This window comes from Amblyomma maculatum, chromosome 1 (genome assembly GCF_055883805.1).
Source record: "Amblyomma maculatum isolate TAMU_Amacu chromosome 1, ASM5588380v1, whole genome shotgun sequence".
Lineage (NCBI taxonomy): Eukaryota > Metazoa > Arthropoda > Arachnida > Ixodida > Ixodidae > Amblyomma > Amblyomma maculatum.
Window position 1 is genome coordinate 159,453,896 of NC_139344.1, and position 17,358 is coordinate 159,471,253.

At 48.1% G+C, this 17,358-nt stretch overlaps 1 pseudogene; it reads left to right on the forward strand.

Moving 5' to 3' along the window:
- Positions 1–335: 335 nt before the first annotated feature.
- LOC146204738 (tubulin beta-4B chain-like) lies at positions 336–15,105 on the forward strand (annotated as a pseudogene).
- The last annotated feature ends 2,253 nt before the right edge of the window (positions 15,106–17,358 follow it).

Genomic DNA, 17,358 nt, shown 5'->3' on the forward strand with positions numbered 1-17,358 from the left:
AAACACGTTTCATTACGCTGAAACGACACTGCTCTCGCGGGTAAGGGTTGGTTTTTTTTTTGTCTTTTTTTTTGTCATGCGAGTTATGATATAAAACCGGTAAAAGAAGCTACTTAATGCAAACTGTAGCGCAGTGGAAACATTTCATAAGCTGCTTTTCAGGAAGATCTGAAAGTTCTGTATTGACACGTTTTTCCTGAAGTCAAACATTGAATATTTAGCTGATTAGTTGGGGCTGTCGCAGTTTCAGCCAAAGCCTACCTTTGTCTACGGCAGTGGTCCCTCTGTCGGCGTTTTGCGAGCCGAGCGGCTCCCATTTCATGTCTCCGACGAGCATGGCTCGGGCACTTCAGTACTCCAGTAAACCTGCTTGCCGGGCGACATCCGCGGTGTGGTCAGACGCCGCTTTCCGACGACGGCTCAAAGCCTCCCGCTCCCACGCAACGCCCAGAGAGGACGGTCTGGCCTCGCTCTCATGCATGACCAAGTTCGCATTGACGAGGCGAGCTCGGCTCTCCTCTAGTCAGGCCAGAGAGGTGGCCAGGCGTGCAGCGAGTCACGTATCCTGGCGGCGACTCAGCGGCGAAGTGCGCATTCGCCAAGCTGGTGGCGGCGGCGGATCTCGGCGTGGCTAGTCACGTGACGTGTTGCTGAGGCTGCGGCGCAGTTGCGGTCAAATGCAAGTCAAATTGCTAGCTACAACGAAACTCGGCTCGACAAAGTTCCTAATGCTTTTGCTTTAATATAGTATTAACTGGTGGCATCCTGTTGCCGATACTGCGCGAGCTCGGTAGGCTAAGGGTGGAGTGGCCCGCACCAACCTAGGGAGCCTACACGTTTCGCCGCGGCGCCCGCGGCGAAACATGTAGGCTCCCTACACCGGCGCTGGTATCGAGGCACCCTACACCAACCCTGTTAGCAGCGCTCCTGGCACCGGCAGTCGGCATTCATCGTTTGCGCTGCCAACCGGAAAGCCGCGTATGTTGTAGGCACTATAGTAGTTGGTACAAGACATAGGCAGCTATAGAAAAGATACGAAACGTGTATGTGTCCGTCGCGGTGGTGCACTGGTTAGGACGCTCGACTACTGTGCCCAAGGACGCGGGATGGAATCCCGACCTCGGCGGCCGCTCTTCGATGGAGGCGAAAAGCAAGGCTCCCGTGTGCTGTGCGATGGCAGTGCACATTAATGAACCCCAGGTGGCCGAAATTTCCGGAGCCCTCTACTACGACAACTCTCATAGCCTGAGTTGCTTTGAGACGTTAAACGCCACAAATCAAGCAAACTTGTATGCAAGTGAGAAAAAAAGCATGCAAACCGAAATGCCAATGACTGCAAGGGCATTCATGAGAATGAATGAAAAGAAAATTCAGCTAACGCCGATAGGTGTTGAAATGCAAGAGCTTAAGCTGTTATCTATCGCAATCTTATTTCTCATCGACCTCGTCGAGACGAATCGTTTGATACCACCCGTATGTGTCTACGACCAGTGGTACGCTATACGTACCCCCTGAAAAATTGAATTTTGACCACTCGCCCATCAAGAGGAGAGCAGTTTAGAATTGCAATTTTACGCGTACGAGCCCAGTTCATCGTTAGACATCAATCTGGTATCTCTACCACCATCCATAGGGTCCCATTTTTAGCGTATGCTAATCCACAAATTTGAGCGCACCACTGATAGGCGTTCGATTGAAGAGCATTAGCTGTCAAAAGCGGTTCCCCACTGAGTGGTAGGCACGTTTGAATTTCACTTCTAGGTTCCAATTAGCGCATCAACATGATGATCACGTAACGACGATTCGTTTTGTACCACTCGCGTCTACTGATGCTACTGGTTCGCCGGCCATACCCGATACGGTGGCTCAGTGGTTATTGTTAAGGCGTTCGGCTACTGAACTGGATTACCCTGGTTTGATCCCGGTGGTTGCAGTGGCGTTTCGATAGAGGCGAAACGCAAAGGCGTTCGTATGCTGTACCATGTCAGTGCAAGTTAAAGAACCCTAGGTGGTTGAAATTATTCCGGAGCCCTCCACTAAGGAAACTCTTTGACTCCCAACTCCTTCCTTTCTCTTACGGGGCGGTTCAGGTGCAAGTGTGATGCATACATGCCCCCTTCATTTCCTCTAAACCAATTTAACAATTTATCTCCACGGCCCCCGCAAGTTACTCCCTTTTTACGGTTGCAATAACAGGGGTCATCAGTAAGACTAGGTCACACTTTGTAAAGCTCGACTGGCAATTTTGTGTGCATTAACCCAAAGAACCGTTTAGCAAAAGTCCGAACCTCGAACCTTAGGGTGGACGCTGTCTTGAATTGCTAAAGTGGCACACCACCATAATGAACACTGCTTCAGACTTCAGAGATATTTGGTTGGTTGGTTTGTGGGGTTTAACGTCCCAAAGCGACTCAGGCTATGAGAGACGCCGTAGTGGAGGACTCCGGAAATTTCGACCACCTGGGGTTCTTTAACGTGCACTGACATCGCACAGCACACGGGCGCCTTGCTTTTCGCCTCCATCGAAAAGCTGCCGCCGAGGCCGGGATTCGATCCCGCGTCCTTGGGAACAGTAGTCGAGCGCCGTAACCACTGCGCCACCCCGGCGGGGTAGAGATATTTGGAGCACCCGACAAACCGACAGAAATCGCTAAACGTGAGAAGTAAGACCTTACGCTCTTAAAAAAGCGGCGAAATTCGTGCCGCAGGACTTTCTTGGCGCGAGCAACATTAAGCACGCAGAGAAAAAATAGAGCAGGTGACTGCGTTAGTCCCCGGGGCTTAACTGTGAGCCTCGTCCCCCAGGATGCCTTCCGACACAAGGAATAGTTCCTGTTTCACTGGCGCATATCCTTCGCACTACATCCGCTATGCCAATGGAAAATATACCCATTCTCACAAGCGCATTTCCCCTCATTTAGCGCTTTCTCTGGCTATTAGGAATCATCACATATAAGTGCACTCGCGGTGATAACCAAAAGAAGTAGTCGAGGAAGAAGTCCCTGATGGTGCCGTTCAGGGTCATAAAAATTTTTGCTTCATATTTTTTCTTTCAATCACTTTTGTGATCTTAAATCTTATGTTTTTGTTTAGTTGTCAATTACTTTAATGCACTAATTCTGTTTGTGTAGAACATTTGGCAGTCCACACTGAACCCTGACCAATCCCCCTTCCTGGGTATGTGCCAAATATCAAGGCAGAAGAAGAAGAAGAAGAAGGTTCCCCGTGCAGACGCCATCTTGACAACTCTGTTCGCGAAGGGCTCTGCTTCCAGAATGCGATACATTGTCTATGTTCAGACGGCCTTGTGCGGCAGTCACGCTGGCGGCAAGGTAAGGAACCAGTTCCGACTTGTGGGGTTTTTCGCGGCTCAAAAGGTCGTTTTCTTCGCGTCCTGCAGCATGTTTCTGCGCGGTCTACGTTGTGACGGCATTGTGTCTTTAACGTTCTTTTCGAGAATCTGTTTCAGGGTATGGGCTAAGTACTGATTTTTGGACTAGCCGCGGCTAATTGTTGTTGGAGTTCTCAGCTGCTTAGTCATGGCTCCTGTGTGTGCGTAAAAACATTGCGAGCCACAGTGCGCCTCTATCTTGACCGTTAATTTTACGCTGACGACGCCTTTGACTAACCGAACGGTAGGAAAACCGACATCCAAAACGGCATTTTTTGATAATGCCGGTAGTGTGTCGGCATATTTCGGCGTCGGCACCTTTTTGTCTCTGCCTCTTACTCTCTCCCAGGCAGAGGCGGGACGGAAGTTTGGGGGGAGATGGAGGGGGGGGGGGGGGAGGTGAGGCGACAGAGACATTCGGAGTAGAAGGTGGACTAAAGTGAGTTCTGATCTCGTGCTTTTCATCTTGGAAACTGGACCTCAACGTTCGGAGGTTTCTTATAACTTTTTAATTATTGTAATGTGTGCCGATTTGCCCATTAAAATCGAATCCAACGTTTCGTCTTCGCCCCCCCCCCCCCCCCACCCCCTTTTATTATTTTTTTTTTAACACGCATACCGCCGAAAGTAGGAGTCAACCAATGCGAAGAGTGCGCAGAGTGCGTTTCAAGCATTCGCGTGGCGGATCGCCGCTCTGCTGTCGGTGAAGTAATACGCGGAGTGATATTAGGAAACTTGCGGCTTCCTAGCGAATCTTCCTCCGTGCTTGGCGAAATGGACATCTACAACTCCTCTCGGCTCCATATCACATGAGGCGACGCGGAAAGCAGGCGTCGTGAGAATTGCTGTAACGTGAGCCCGTCCGGCCGCGAAGATATTGACATGTCGGAGAATGACGAAGGCACACTAGACGGCCGGCATCGATGGGGACAACGTAGACTGGTTAGTGATGAGTGTCTTGAGCGCTAGAGTGACTAGAGTACATCGCCGATATTCGTTTTTTGCGTAGGTGCCGGTACGGCTGCTGCGTCATGATGCCTACCACCATGGAGTCTATTTGCTGCTGGAAATGCTTCAAAGCAGTGAGGCAGCCGGGTCCGGGCTGTGTAATGACAGTTCCAGAGTCTGTTTGACCCGGCTGTGTTGGACCTGGCGTGAGGGAGCCAGACATGGACGACTAAACCGACGAGTAAGTACTGTACAACCAGCTTCACCGATCGCGTGAACTCATTAAGAAATAACGTACCGGTGATAGCCTTCTCACTGCGGAAGGTTTTGCGGGTTAGTTGATTCGTTTTGATGAGGTGCATTGCTGCGCGAATAGATAACAACAGGGTTCATAGACACGGGCGCAGTTCGTTTCTGCTCTTCTTGTCCATTCTAACAGTTCTTTAGTCACTGCGCTTATTGTTCTCAGTATGATCTAAAAGTGCGTACGCATGCTGCTTGTCGCAAAGAAAGGCAAAAATGGCGACAACCGGAGTGGGTGCCGCTGTGCCGACAGTAGCCTGCGAAAAGAAAAAAGAAAAGTGGCTTCATGGCTGATTGCCGTTTGAGCGACGCCGATCCGGCTAACCACAGGTCAAACTGCAGCAGAACATGTATCCACTTTTACTGCTCTAGGAGCGGCAGAAGTGCGGAGTTTGACAGCGTACCAAAAATTGCGAAGTTTGCCGACGGGAGATGTAGTCAACAAAGGTACTGACTGTAGTCATCCACGCTTGCGTGCAGCCATAGGTGTGCGCACGGGGGAGGGGGCGCAGGGGGGGGGGGGGGGGGGGCGCCTCCCCAAATCATCTTAGTATGAAGGTAAATCATTCCTTTACTTTGTCGGATGTTTGCAGTCGTTGTTTAAAGTGTAAGAATATGGCCATGCATGATGCCATACATGATCTGTACCTTATGACAATTTTCACCATGTGAGGGTACAGCTATGCGTTTGCTCCATTTGTCGACTGCATTATACGTAATAGCCGAGCCACGCTCAGGGAGTCTTTTCAGGTTCTTATCTGCAGTAACAAAATATAGATGAGTCACATTTTCGGCGATTTAGAAAGAATGGAAATATCTTCGGGAGCGGTTTGGTTGAGACTGCCCAAAGAGACTCAGACTATGAGAGGAGCCGTAGTTGAGGGTGACGGAAATTTAGACCACTTGGGGATATTTAACGTACACTGACAACGCACCGTATACGGACGCCTTTTGTATTTGCATAAAGGCGTTCGTGGGCTGCACGACTGCAATAATTTGTGAGGGCCTCGGTGTACCCACCCGCGCCATTTGAGTTCAAATCATATCTGGCCAGTTCGTAACTCATGAGTACACAATGCCACTCCGCGTTGCACTCATACCTCTTCCATGCCTCTGGACAGCTTACACTGCGTTCATTTCTTAAGGCGAAATTCTTATATGGCTCATGAGACTAATTCTCTAAGAACCTTCAACGGAAGTTATCCGCATGAAGTTGTACCCGAAGTTGTGTGATGTCAGTGCGACGTAATATTGTCAGTGGTTAAGAGAGATAGAAAGAGAAGGTAGATGGTTCGAATCCCAAAGCGTGGTCAAGTGTTCTAGCCTGAAGTTAAGGTCTGGGGTTTGAACCCCGGGTAACTTTTATACTCAGTTACAAGCTAAGAGGGGAGCGGTAAATTTTCTTAAGGGCTTCTTCAATCAATGGCATCGACCGAGGGGGAACTCCAAGCAAGTGATGCACGAAAAAACTTTTCCCCTCTCACGACAGGTCACAAATGGCGTTCTGTTGGTGTCCGCTGTTCGGCGTCCAAAATAAAGAAAACTGCGCAGCATAGCCAGACATATGAACTAAGGCGGCTGTCCCTGAAATTGAAGCCACTGGCTGGAGGGCCTACATCAAGGGGCACCTGTCGGTGCAGGCTTGACATGTATCTATGTATAGAGTTCGAGTCCTTTGCACTTGCCACAATGATGGCGCCTATAAATTTATTTCGTGCCAGTATGAGGATGTTCGCGGTATCCGTAAGTTAAAAACAGGCATCTATGAACACATTAATCCCGCTGTGTCATTCAGTAAGATTTGTCTCCTACTTTTGAAGGATGATATGTTCCTCGGTCGATCCTGGTTGTTTTGGAGCCGGGAAATGATGGACGCCGTGGGACCCTTTGGACAGCTCTTCCGTCCGGACAACTTCGTGTTCGGTAAGCGGTTGCTCCTAATTGTTCCAAGCAACATACCAACATACCTGGAACTTATAAGGGCTTGGCTGTAGGCCAGTTGGTGGGACATTGTAAAATGAAACCGCGGAAACGACAGGACGGAGGCAAGAAGACAACACAGTTTTCTTCTTGCGTCCATCCTGTCGTTTCAGCGGTTTCATTTTACAATATATATGGTTTGATGTGGTTCATGGGGTTTAACGTCCCAAACCGACTCGGACTATGAGAGACGCTGTAGTGGAGCGATCTGGAAGTTTGGACCACTTGGGGTTCTTTAACGCGCACTCACATCGCACAGCACATAGGCACCTAGCTTTTCGCTGCCATGAAAAGCGCAACATACACGGTTTTGAAGAGGAAGACTCGGTACGCCAGGTTGTTCGAGCTGTCAGGTATGCACTGTTTCTTGATAGAGATTTAGAGGTCAAAGTTTTGTGTTAAGCCTGGTGGTCGCCATGTGACTTTTGGTCAGTCACGTGGCGACCATGTGGCCCGAGACCACTATCAAGGTCAAGGTTAAGGTTACGTGACTTGGTGGTCGCTGTGTGACTTTGGGGCGCAGTCACGTAGGCCATCAAGTGGCCTTTGATCACTGTCGAGGTCAAGGTCACGTGATGTGACGTCGGGTATGCAGAGTTTTCATATTGAGGGAAATTTAGAGGTAAAACTTCTGTGTTAAGCCTGGTGGTTGCCATGTGACTTGGGGACATAGTCACTTAGACCACCGAGTGGCCCGTGACCACTGTAAACTTCAAAGTCACGTGAGGCGACGTCAGTGTGACGTGGAAGTAGAGGGCGCTAGAAGGGCGATACGTGTATAAATAGGAGCCCCCGGGCTCCTGCCTAGGTTACAACACAGGGCGAGATGTAGGAGGACGAACACCCTGCTGAAGTATCGCGTCGAAACGCTAAGAAGGCACGTTGGAATGAGGCCTTGAAAAGGCGGAGTGCCGAAGAGACCGATGAAGAAGGGGCTTTACGTTTGGAGAAACACCCAATGTGTTTTCTCCAAGCATGGCAATGAGCGTAGCCACGTACAAGAAGATTTCGCTCCCCTCCAGGGTTAACCAAAGTTAAACCACCAGCTAAATTTGTAGCGAGAGCTACATTACGCCAGATACTTCGCCGCTTCGTCGTGATCGTACTTTCGTGGTGGTCGCAACTTGGCTGTGGTCGCACTGATCTTGAGCGAAGGATAAGAAGAAGGAAAAGAAGTAGTAGAAAAAGAAGAAGATAAAAAGAAGAACAAGAAAGAGAAAAAAAGGAAGGAAAAAAAAAGAGAAAGAAGAAGAAGACAGATAATTCGGTAGTTGGTAGAGACGAACGACAACAGCGAGTTGCTAGGACAGAAGGTTCGTTCGAACGTTGTGACGACGGTGTGCCCCGGAGTTCGACGTAGAGACGATGTCATACAATTAGAAGTCTTCTAAACCCGAATGAGAATGGTGACGACGAGAGGCAACGGGTGCTCATACGTGAAGTGATTCGCCTATGGCATGAATAAAGCTGAAACCATAGAGTAAACCACAATGTGCAAAAGCCATGTATTTACTTTCAAGTCGAGCGTAATGCGTAGCCATGCAGATTGTTCTCGCGTAACTCCAGGCTTAATCACAAGCTAAACCACAGCTAAACTTTCATTTATAAACGCACATAAGTAACGGGCATTCCCGGTTACGAATGCAGATTTCGACAGCAGCTACAGACCCGCCCGTTTCTATAGGGGCTTTTTTCGAAGCACTAGTGTGTCCGACCTGATCTCACTACAAATCAAAAGAAAGAACGATGGAAGCACCGTCTCCGTCCGCGAAACTTTTCTTAGATACGTGGTCGTATTGGACGTACTGGCACTTCAGAGAGGGGCCCTGCACTAGAGCTCGTTCTAAAAGTTTATAGCCGTATACTTTTAACGTCCGTGCGCCCGTAAGATTATCCGGTTAATTCACTCGACGGGCAGTATTAATTACCCCTGGAAAGAATCATGAGTGCGCTAAAACGGTTTCACTGCATAGAATGGCGTGCCATTTCTTTCACTAGGTAGAAGCCAACAGTCACTAAAACAAAGGAAAATAGATTATGTTGTAAGCACCAAATGCTTTTTGCGAATCGGAGAACATGAAGGCGAACATAAACGAACTGTTATAGTTTTGAGCCTTTCAACTTTGCGTCAAAAAACCAGCCTGCAGTGAAAGAAGACAGTTCCGTAGCACAAAACTGTGTTGGGAATGTGCTTCTTGGCGGCGCGAGCATGCGGCCTCTTGCCGTTAGACCGTTAGACATCCTGTAGGGTCACTGAGAGAGGGAGAAGACGGCAGTCGTGCTGCAGGCTCCCTGTGGAGGGACGCCTTTCCAAGAACTGCTGTCAGTCAATTCCCTTCTGTTCTTCCCGCGTTAGCTTCGCGTGCCGGTTTTTCCACCTACCGCGTGATGTACTTGGCGGTTTTCTATGCGAAACTCCACGCGCGGGAAGTGAACGTGGGGACCGACCACCGATAATAGCTGCAGCAGGTGCGTAGATTTTAGTGACAAAGCACTTATAAGGAGGGGGGTGGAGGCGATGGAACCACAGACGCAGGTATCTGGTAGTGCCAGATCTAAGCGTCGACGCCGGAAATGATCCGCAAGTGGGGACCAATGACAAGTCATACATGGGCAGCCGCAGCACCCACCGCCACAGGCGCAACTCGCTTCCTCAGAAGCAACAGCTCCTCTTTTGTCCGTGAGCATGCCTGTGCCTTTGTTCCCCTTTCCTCCCTCACCCTACCCAGTAAGTTCCCGTCATTTCTGAACAGGACAATTTTAGCTACGGACGGGGACAATTGTTCCAACTTCGAGGACACCTCCATGCCTTGGCTTGCAGACGCCAGTTCGTACGCCATCATGTGTTTGGTCACCATCTCGGGCGCGCGCCGAGCGACGACGCTCATAGACGCGACGCTGACGCGACGCCGAAAAAACGCTGTCATGTGGTCGGGCCTTTAGCGCTTGTGCCGTCGCTCTGATTGGTTGAGCTTCTTCTTAAAGTCACAACCACGAGGCCTCGCGTGTGTAACTGAAAGTCCAGTACAGCGGTTCCAACACGCTAGTCTTCTCGGCGGATCTTCCAAGTTCGCCGGTCAACAGAGCCCCGGATACTCGGGTTCAGGAGCCGAGCGTCTCGACCTATGAGCCACCGCGGCAAATGCTTTCACTCGTTACAACTAGGTTTAAGTAGGGTTAAACGTCTGCCATTTGATGCGGCGGCTCCCAGACGGCGCCACAAGTAAGTTTGAACCTGTGACCTTTGCGATCAAACGCGCCGATGCACTTAATCTGATTGCAGAGGCCACGATTAAGCCTTCACTTTTGACAAGGGGGCCCCTAGATGGTGCCACATGTACAGCCAGCACTGCAGCGCACCAGGCTCATATCCACAGAAACTTAAGGCAAGCCGACTTTCGCACGGTATTAGCATTCTAGCCGAAATTCCAATGCGGGTTCAACGTTTTTTTGCCGGGGACCGCGAAAAACCACTAACACAGGTTGTAAACGAGTGCACCTTGTATACTCACTCAAGTACAGGCCAAAAAGAACGCCTACATCCCTTAGTCGGGACTAGCTAAGTTAGCATGGGTGTCCGCCAGTGCCGGCTAGTGCGAGGGACGACGCGCGATGAACCATCATCGTACGACCTGTGTCGTCATCAAGATGGGCTCCGTGCATCCTTCATCCTCCTTGCACTGTGTACCGAGCACTTTAACGCTTTGGAGGCCGTGCACGGCCTGGCAGCTTTCTTAGCTCCGCAGCGAATTTGTCGTTTTCGCCTTGCCCGGCACCGCGGCCCCGTTTTTTGGGTGTTTAGGCAGGCTAATGGGCCTCACTGAGAAGGATTAGTGTATACTGTTGTATAATGCAGCTTTCTGTGCAATAAACACTTGTGCTCCTAATAACCTGCACTTTCCTTCCTTAGGAACAAGAGCGAAGGCGCTAATGAACGCTGACTGTGCCCCCAGCCTGCTCTGACCCGAATACACGATATGTGGGTGAACTGTGCAGTGGCATCTAATAACAGAACATTATGCAAGAGCTATCATACTCTGACCACCTTAAAGGCGTCACCGGAGGCGACATGTGCTGAAACAGAAATTACGCTTCATTGAGCGGGGTACACTTTTCCTCCAATGCCGAGATAGACTGATGTATTTTTTTCTTTAGTTCCTTTTCCTTCAATTATAAATTCTTCATTTCGCTCTTGGGCGCTCGACTCTGTTCACAGTTGGCGCCGCTCAAAATACCTTGATGAGATTACGATGAACAAAAATGTTGCGATTACTATAAGTGCATTCTCTGAATGGTTGTATTTCCTAGGGTCTTCAGGCAGTATCGGCACCTTTATTAAACCTGGCAGCATTACATCGAATGGTAAATTCTTCTGTAGGCATTTCACTGTGAATGTTTTAACGTATGCGCTCGGCTCTCAAAACTTCCCCTTCAGGGCAGAGTGGTGCGAGAAACAACTGGATCAAGGGTCACTATACGGAGGGTGCCGAATTGGTAGACTCGGTGCTCGACGTCGTTCGCAAGGAAGCCGAGAACTGCGACTGCCTGCAGGGTTTCTAGCTCACCCACTCCCTGGGTGGTGGCGTTAGATCTGACATGGGCACTTTGATCATCTTGTAGATCCGCGAAGAGAACCCCGACCGCATCATGAGCACCGTAAGCGTGGTCCATTTTCCTAAGGTGTGGTGTGAGATTTTGTTTTAAGGAATGGAAATGCGCAAAATAAACAGGGACAAAAAGAGCACAAGGACGGCCGCAAACTCGCGACTTACTTTATTCGGAAAAACGCGCACATTAATAGTTCCATGCCTTTGCCTATAGCTCACGTGCCACCATTATCTGTTATACCCGATTTCCGCCTCTTTGAAACTGATAGAGTGAGGGAATTAGTCTCTTTTTTTTTTTTCCTTAAAATTTTCTTCGCTGGTGTGAGCGCCCCCAGTTCTCAATGGGCTTTCTTTTGCTATATACCTCCAGGCTTCGGACCCTGTCGTCGAGCCCTACATTGCCCCTCTGTCCGTGGACCAACTGCTGGAAAACACCGACGAGACTTACTGCACCAACAACGAAGCACTCTACATCTGCTACCGGACCCTGAAGATCATGACTCCCATGTATGGAGATCACAACCACATGGTCTCTTCAACGATGTCAGGAGTCACCGCATACCTTCGGTGAATGTTTTAAAGCGGCGCACATTACTGCGTTCTGTGGATTGGGACAGTGAAGCGACTCAATGAACCCCTTCCGCTGTCCAGCTCTCAGCGACTTCTTCAAATGCTTCAATACTACAAACAGTGGTCTTGATGGTTATCTGCAGGACGTACATTTTCACCTATTTACAACCGCATAATATGCATGGATGAAGAGCGCGTGGTAGCACTATACTGGCACGAATATGCTTAAAAGCAAAGGCTAAATAGAAAGCACCCTGGGCTTCCCCACCAAACTTGGGGGACTGTAAATATGCACCTTCAAAGGTCTGACGCGACTAAGTTGATGGTTCACCCGGCGCCTGCACTTGCAGACCCTCGTTTTGCATATATGCAGTCTGCTACTCCCTTAAACTCTAATTTTTATATGTACTTCACATGTGAACATTAGCACAATAAGCCATACGAAAGTGCCTGCTTGGCATAGGAGAAGCGTGGTTGCCTCACTATGGATGCGTACCAGTGGGTTCTATTCCTATCTCACCGTTCCATTTAAGGGAGCTGTCCGAGTTAGTACTCCCTGGAAACTCTGCCATGTCCTCTGCTTTAGCGAAGCCACGAAACCCGACGGCTAATCAATGGCCGGCCATGCCACCTGTCATCTATATACCACTTGTCAGATGCATGCCTGTGATTTTCCACTCGCGGTGCCGAGAGCATCAAGGCCGAATTTTCGGGGGAGGAGGTTAAAGGAAAGACTAAAACAATCGCATTTGTCACAGCAACTGTATACAAACAACCAAGCAGGTGTGAAAAAACCCTGAGCAGCACTCGAACTGGGAGATCAGTAGCGGCAGTATTTACGAGCATATGACAGTCGTCGAAAATCGAACAATAGGCCTAGAGCCGAAGCCAACGTTTTTAGACATATTTTGAAAACGTTGGGCCAAGCGGCGCCTAATCTCTCACGCTATCGCGCATGTACTGAAGCAAAATAGAAACGTTTAACAGTCATTCTTGAGGAAACTAACTTTATGAGGTGCACTGAGAAGTTAAGGCGCGGGCTGGGACTGATGTCTAGGAAGGAAAAATTACAAAACTCCCCGGAGGATGCGCTTAGAATAAACTCCTTGAAAGAGGGAGGGGAAACGCAAAAGTGCTTTTTTTTTAAGTTGTAACAATTAGACCTTACTGTGTTCAATTAAGTTCACTTGTCGTGTTTTTTATTCTCTTTCAATGTTTCTATATTTTTCTTACAGTTCACTGTATAGAAATATAGCTTCATTTGAAATGCAAAAAGTGTAAATGCAGATGTGGAACCACACACATATATCTTTATGTACCGAGATTTATGTGCTTTCAAGCAGAATTGTGCCTATTGGGGTAGAGTATGTGTGTGAATTAGATCGAGAAGAATTATTGATTAATGTTATAAAATATTCACAATGTATCCCCTGTATCAAAAGCATATTTTTCGCGTTTAGTGCCTCCATTGTATGCCTGATGGGCATTGATAGAGCTACTATATCCCCTATTTCTGTGTGTGTGTGTGGGGGGGGGGGGGGGGGGAGGGGGGCTTGTAGTGTTAGGGGAGCAATTGCCAACAATATCGCTTCAAAGGTTTTCGTGCGGAAACAGTTGGCTTCTGAAAGGTTTGCAAAAAGTACATTTGTTTGCTGGGCAATCAGTGTATGGTGTACAGATGGGGAGAAGATGGAGTGATTACAGTGCGCTAGACAAAAACTCTGAAAGATTAGGAAGTTTCTGGATTGTTACAACAGTGATGGCGTCACACGTCATGAGTTTGCTTAACCACCATTGCGAGTGCTTCCTAAGGAAAATAATACTGGGTTGGGAATGAGATTCGAATCGGGCCTTGGTCGCGAGTCAGATACGCTACTGCTAGCTAGACCATCGGAGTGCGTTCGCTCGGCTTGTGTATACAAGTTGAGGGAAATGGAAAAAAAAAAAAAAAGAGCCCTTGTGGTCGAGTTGTGCACCATGGAAGGCTGCCGGCGAATGGGTTGAGGCGGGAGGTGAGTGTCAGTACTGTCGCGTTATTCTAGCCAAGGGTATACTCAGGAGTTCGCAAAGTTTCTACGACCAGCGGCAGGTCTTGGAAAATCAACTTCCCTATGCTTCCGAAATGTACAAAAATTGCGTAACCGTCGAAGGTAGATATAACAGTGTGGCAACACGAATAATCCACTATTTTTTCATGCTTTTACAAATGGATCGACAGGAGCAGCAATAGCAGCAGTTGCACTTAAAGAATAGGTATTCATATTTTGGTATCTCTTCCACTGCAGCTTGGCCCAATGTAATAATATAGAAAAAAAAATCTAGTGCGAAACGTGTAAACTATTTCACTTCTGAAATCTGGTGAGTTCATTTTCTTTTTCTTTTTTTTATTGAGCCCGGCTGCCTGCACTTGCGTGAAATGGCACTGATTGTTGTTTTTTAAGATTAAGAAATTGTAGAAGTCCCTCACGCGTTGTACAAGACATCTCCAATGGCCGTTTTAGCTGCTGCATATCCTTTGGCCATGTCATGGCAACTGTCCAACAAGATAACAGCTCAACATACCTGCACGAATTTGGTCTTCCCTCTCAGGTTTCCTGGACAGCTGAATGCTGACCTCCACACACTGGCCGTGAACACGGTGCTCTTCCGACGACTGCACTTCTTTATGACTGGCTCTGCTCCACTCACCTCCCGAGACAGCGAGGAGTACAAGTCGCTGACTGTGCGGGAGTTGACGCAGCAGATGTTCGACGCCACAAACACGATGGCTGCTTGCGACCCCCGCCACGGCCGGTAACTGACAGTGGCCGCTGTGTTCAGAGGCCGAGTGAGTATGCGGGAGGTCGATGAGCAGATATTCAACATCCATAACAAGCAGTCGAGTCATTTCCTCGAGTGGATCCCCAACGACGTCAAGACTACTGTGTGTGACATCCCGCCTCGCGGACTGAAGCTGTCGGCCACGTCCATTGGGAACAGTACAACCATTCAGGAGCTTCTTAAGCTAATCTCTGAACAGTTTAGCGGTAACTTGCATATTTAGATTTGAGGAATGCTCTCTAGAACAATGGTTTGGTTAGTTAATTTTGCCCTTTTTCTGGAACGTCGTATTAACACAAGTGACCATGCCTGCTTGCCGTTAAATTCTTTAGCGCAGCAATGTTCTGCCGCAAAGCTTTTCTGGACTGGTACACTGGAGGGGGCATGGAGGAGATCGACTTCTCAGAAGCAGAGCTAAACGTGAACGACCTGGTATCCGAATACTATCAGCACCAGGAGACTTCAATTGTGAACGAGGCGACCTAAACGAAAAAGAGTCAGTTTTTTATTCTTGTTTTACTTGTGAAAGGATTAGTGTCTAGCTATCTGCTCTTCGAATGAGCTTAATGTCTTATTTATCGCTCTTTATTTGTGTTCCTGTCTTTTTCTTTTTTGCTCTTCAATTAAGTGTTGTTTTTCTGTCCACAGCGCCCCGTTTATCAAAAGTACTTTGTTTTACGCCTTTATACCTTACCAAACGTACTGAACTATCTACTGGACTTTACTTGGGGCGGTTAGTGGGTGCCTGCAGTGATTCTCGTGAGGTAGGCTCCAGATAAACAAATTAAATTGCTGCCTTAGGGTTGGTGGTGGTTCGCACAGGTTATGGGAACTATCGGATATGCCGTGCAAGTTTGGACATTTTTTGCCTCTCGCTGCAAATCTCAGTTGTGCATCCAATGTCTTCAGCCAGGTGCCAGTACACCTTAGTAGGTCTTAGGCGACTGCTGTATCTAGGCTTGAATTTACCCCAGTTACTCTACACCAACGCTAATGCAATGTTAAGAAACATCGCACATTTAGCTCCAAATCTGCACTGCTGTAGCAGGTGTTCGAACGATCGCGGCCACAATTTTAAGCAATTTGCAGGAGCAGCTGGTAACAAAAAGGCTCATTACGAGACTTTTGGAACCCCGACATAAAGGGCACATCGGTGCGGATTACTCTCTATGGGGTGTGTTGAAAATACTTAGCGCAGAAACACGAACACTCAGGGTAGGAGAGCCAGCAGTGCGGTTGCTTGGAGCACAGAAATCAAACTGCGTTCGAGTTGGGCGCCCACTTAAGCTTTTTTGCGCGAGGCTTTGCGAATGATAAAGCCGCCAGGGATATGTCATAATGCACATTATACAGCTCTTTTTTAGCAGTGAGGGTAACATATTAAGTTATGGTTTTAATTGTGTTCTGCGGTACCACAGAATTTAGTCTGACCAGTGAATCAAGATACAGTTAATGAATGTGCTATGAACTGCAGTTTTCTCAAAATGTAGCAATCACGGCGCATTAAGGAGAAGCCTGAAAGCAGAAAAATTGAGGAGCGTAGAAGCCGAGGACACATGGAACGTTCCTTGTGTCCTCCTCGATTTTTCTGCTTTCAGGCTTCTCCTTAATGCGCCGTGATTGCTACATTTTCAGAAAACTGCAGTTCACAGCGAATTCATTAACTTTACCTTGATTCACTGCTCAGAATAAATTTTGTTCACAAATGTTAAATAGTGTTCTCTAACAAAATGTGGGAAAACATTGATGATCTATACACATACCTGCTGGCAATTCTCCAGTCGACTACGGCTCGACGTGAGCGGGCAAGCAGACGCTGCCTCACAGCCAGCTGGAAGGAGGCGAAGTAACCGTTTTGTGAAATTTCAGTTGCCTAGTTTCATGCTTGACGCGATAAACATGCCGTTGAAGCATGAGAAGCCAGATCCGCGTTGTATTTGTTGCTGCTGAAAAGAAAGTGCAAATATGTAAGCTTAACAGTCTTGTTGTGGCCTTCTAAAGATGCTCCGTATTTTCGTTCATTACGTAGACGCCCATTGCTTAACTTTTTAATGATTTTTACTTAACGACATTAATAATATAGATAAGCTTACAAAAGGGCCGTGACGGGTGACGATGCGATGACAAGAGCTAGAAAAACATATTCATTAGTTCGCATGACAATCGCGAGTCGAGTCCCGTGGGACTCAAGGAAAGATAAAAGACCGAAATTTCAGCTCAAGTACCTAGCATTAGGTCGTCCAAAAGTGGCCCACTTTTAAAACGCTACAAGGATGCGGGTGACGTTAATTTTTCGCCCGAATACGGTGGGCACACCGGTAGCATATCTTACACAGTATAATTACACTACTAGTCGGAGCCCGCCTGTGCAAGCGCTTGCGTGTGAAAGCGAAGTCTAAGCGCAGTCTAAGCAACAAGTCTGCATGGGGGCGAATATTTCTACGGGAAATAAAAAATGTCGTTGCCGAATCTAGCCTTTTAAGAAATGTGTGTCACGCATTTGGCAGGGTCCAGTATCTCGGCTTCGCACTCTTCGTAAAGTTCCAAAGAAGGCAAGTGGTGTCCGTATTAGAGGCCTAGTCCGTTATCTGTATCGTTATGTCTGAAAAGTAACTTCTCCTCCTGGAAGCGCCATAAAAGGCAGGTAGCGGCACTAGATGAGACCTGTCTCAATTTTCTTACGACGTGCAGCAGGCTGATCATAAAAAGATAAATGAATTCCTGAAATAAAGCGCATTG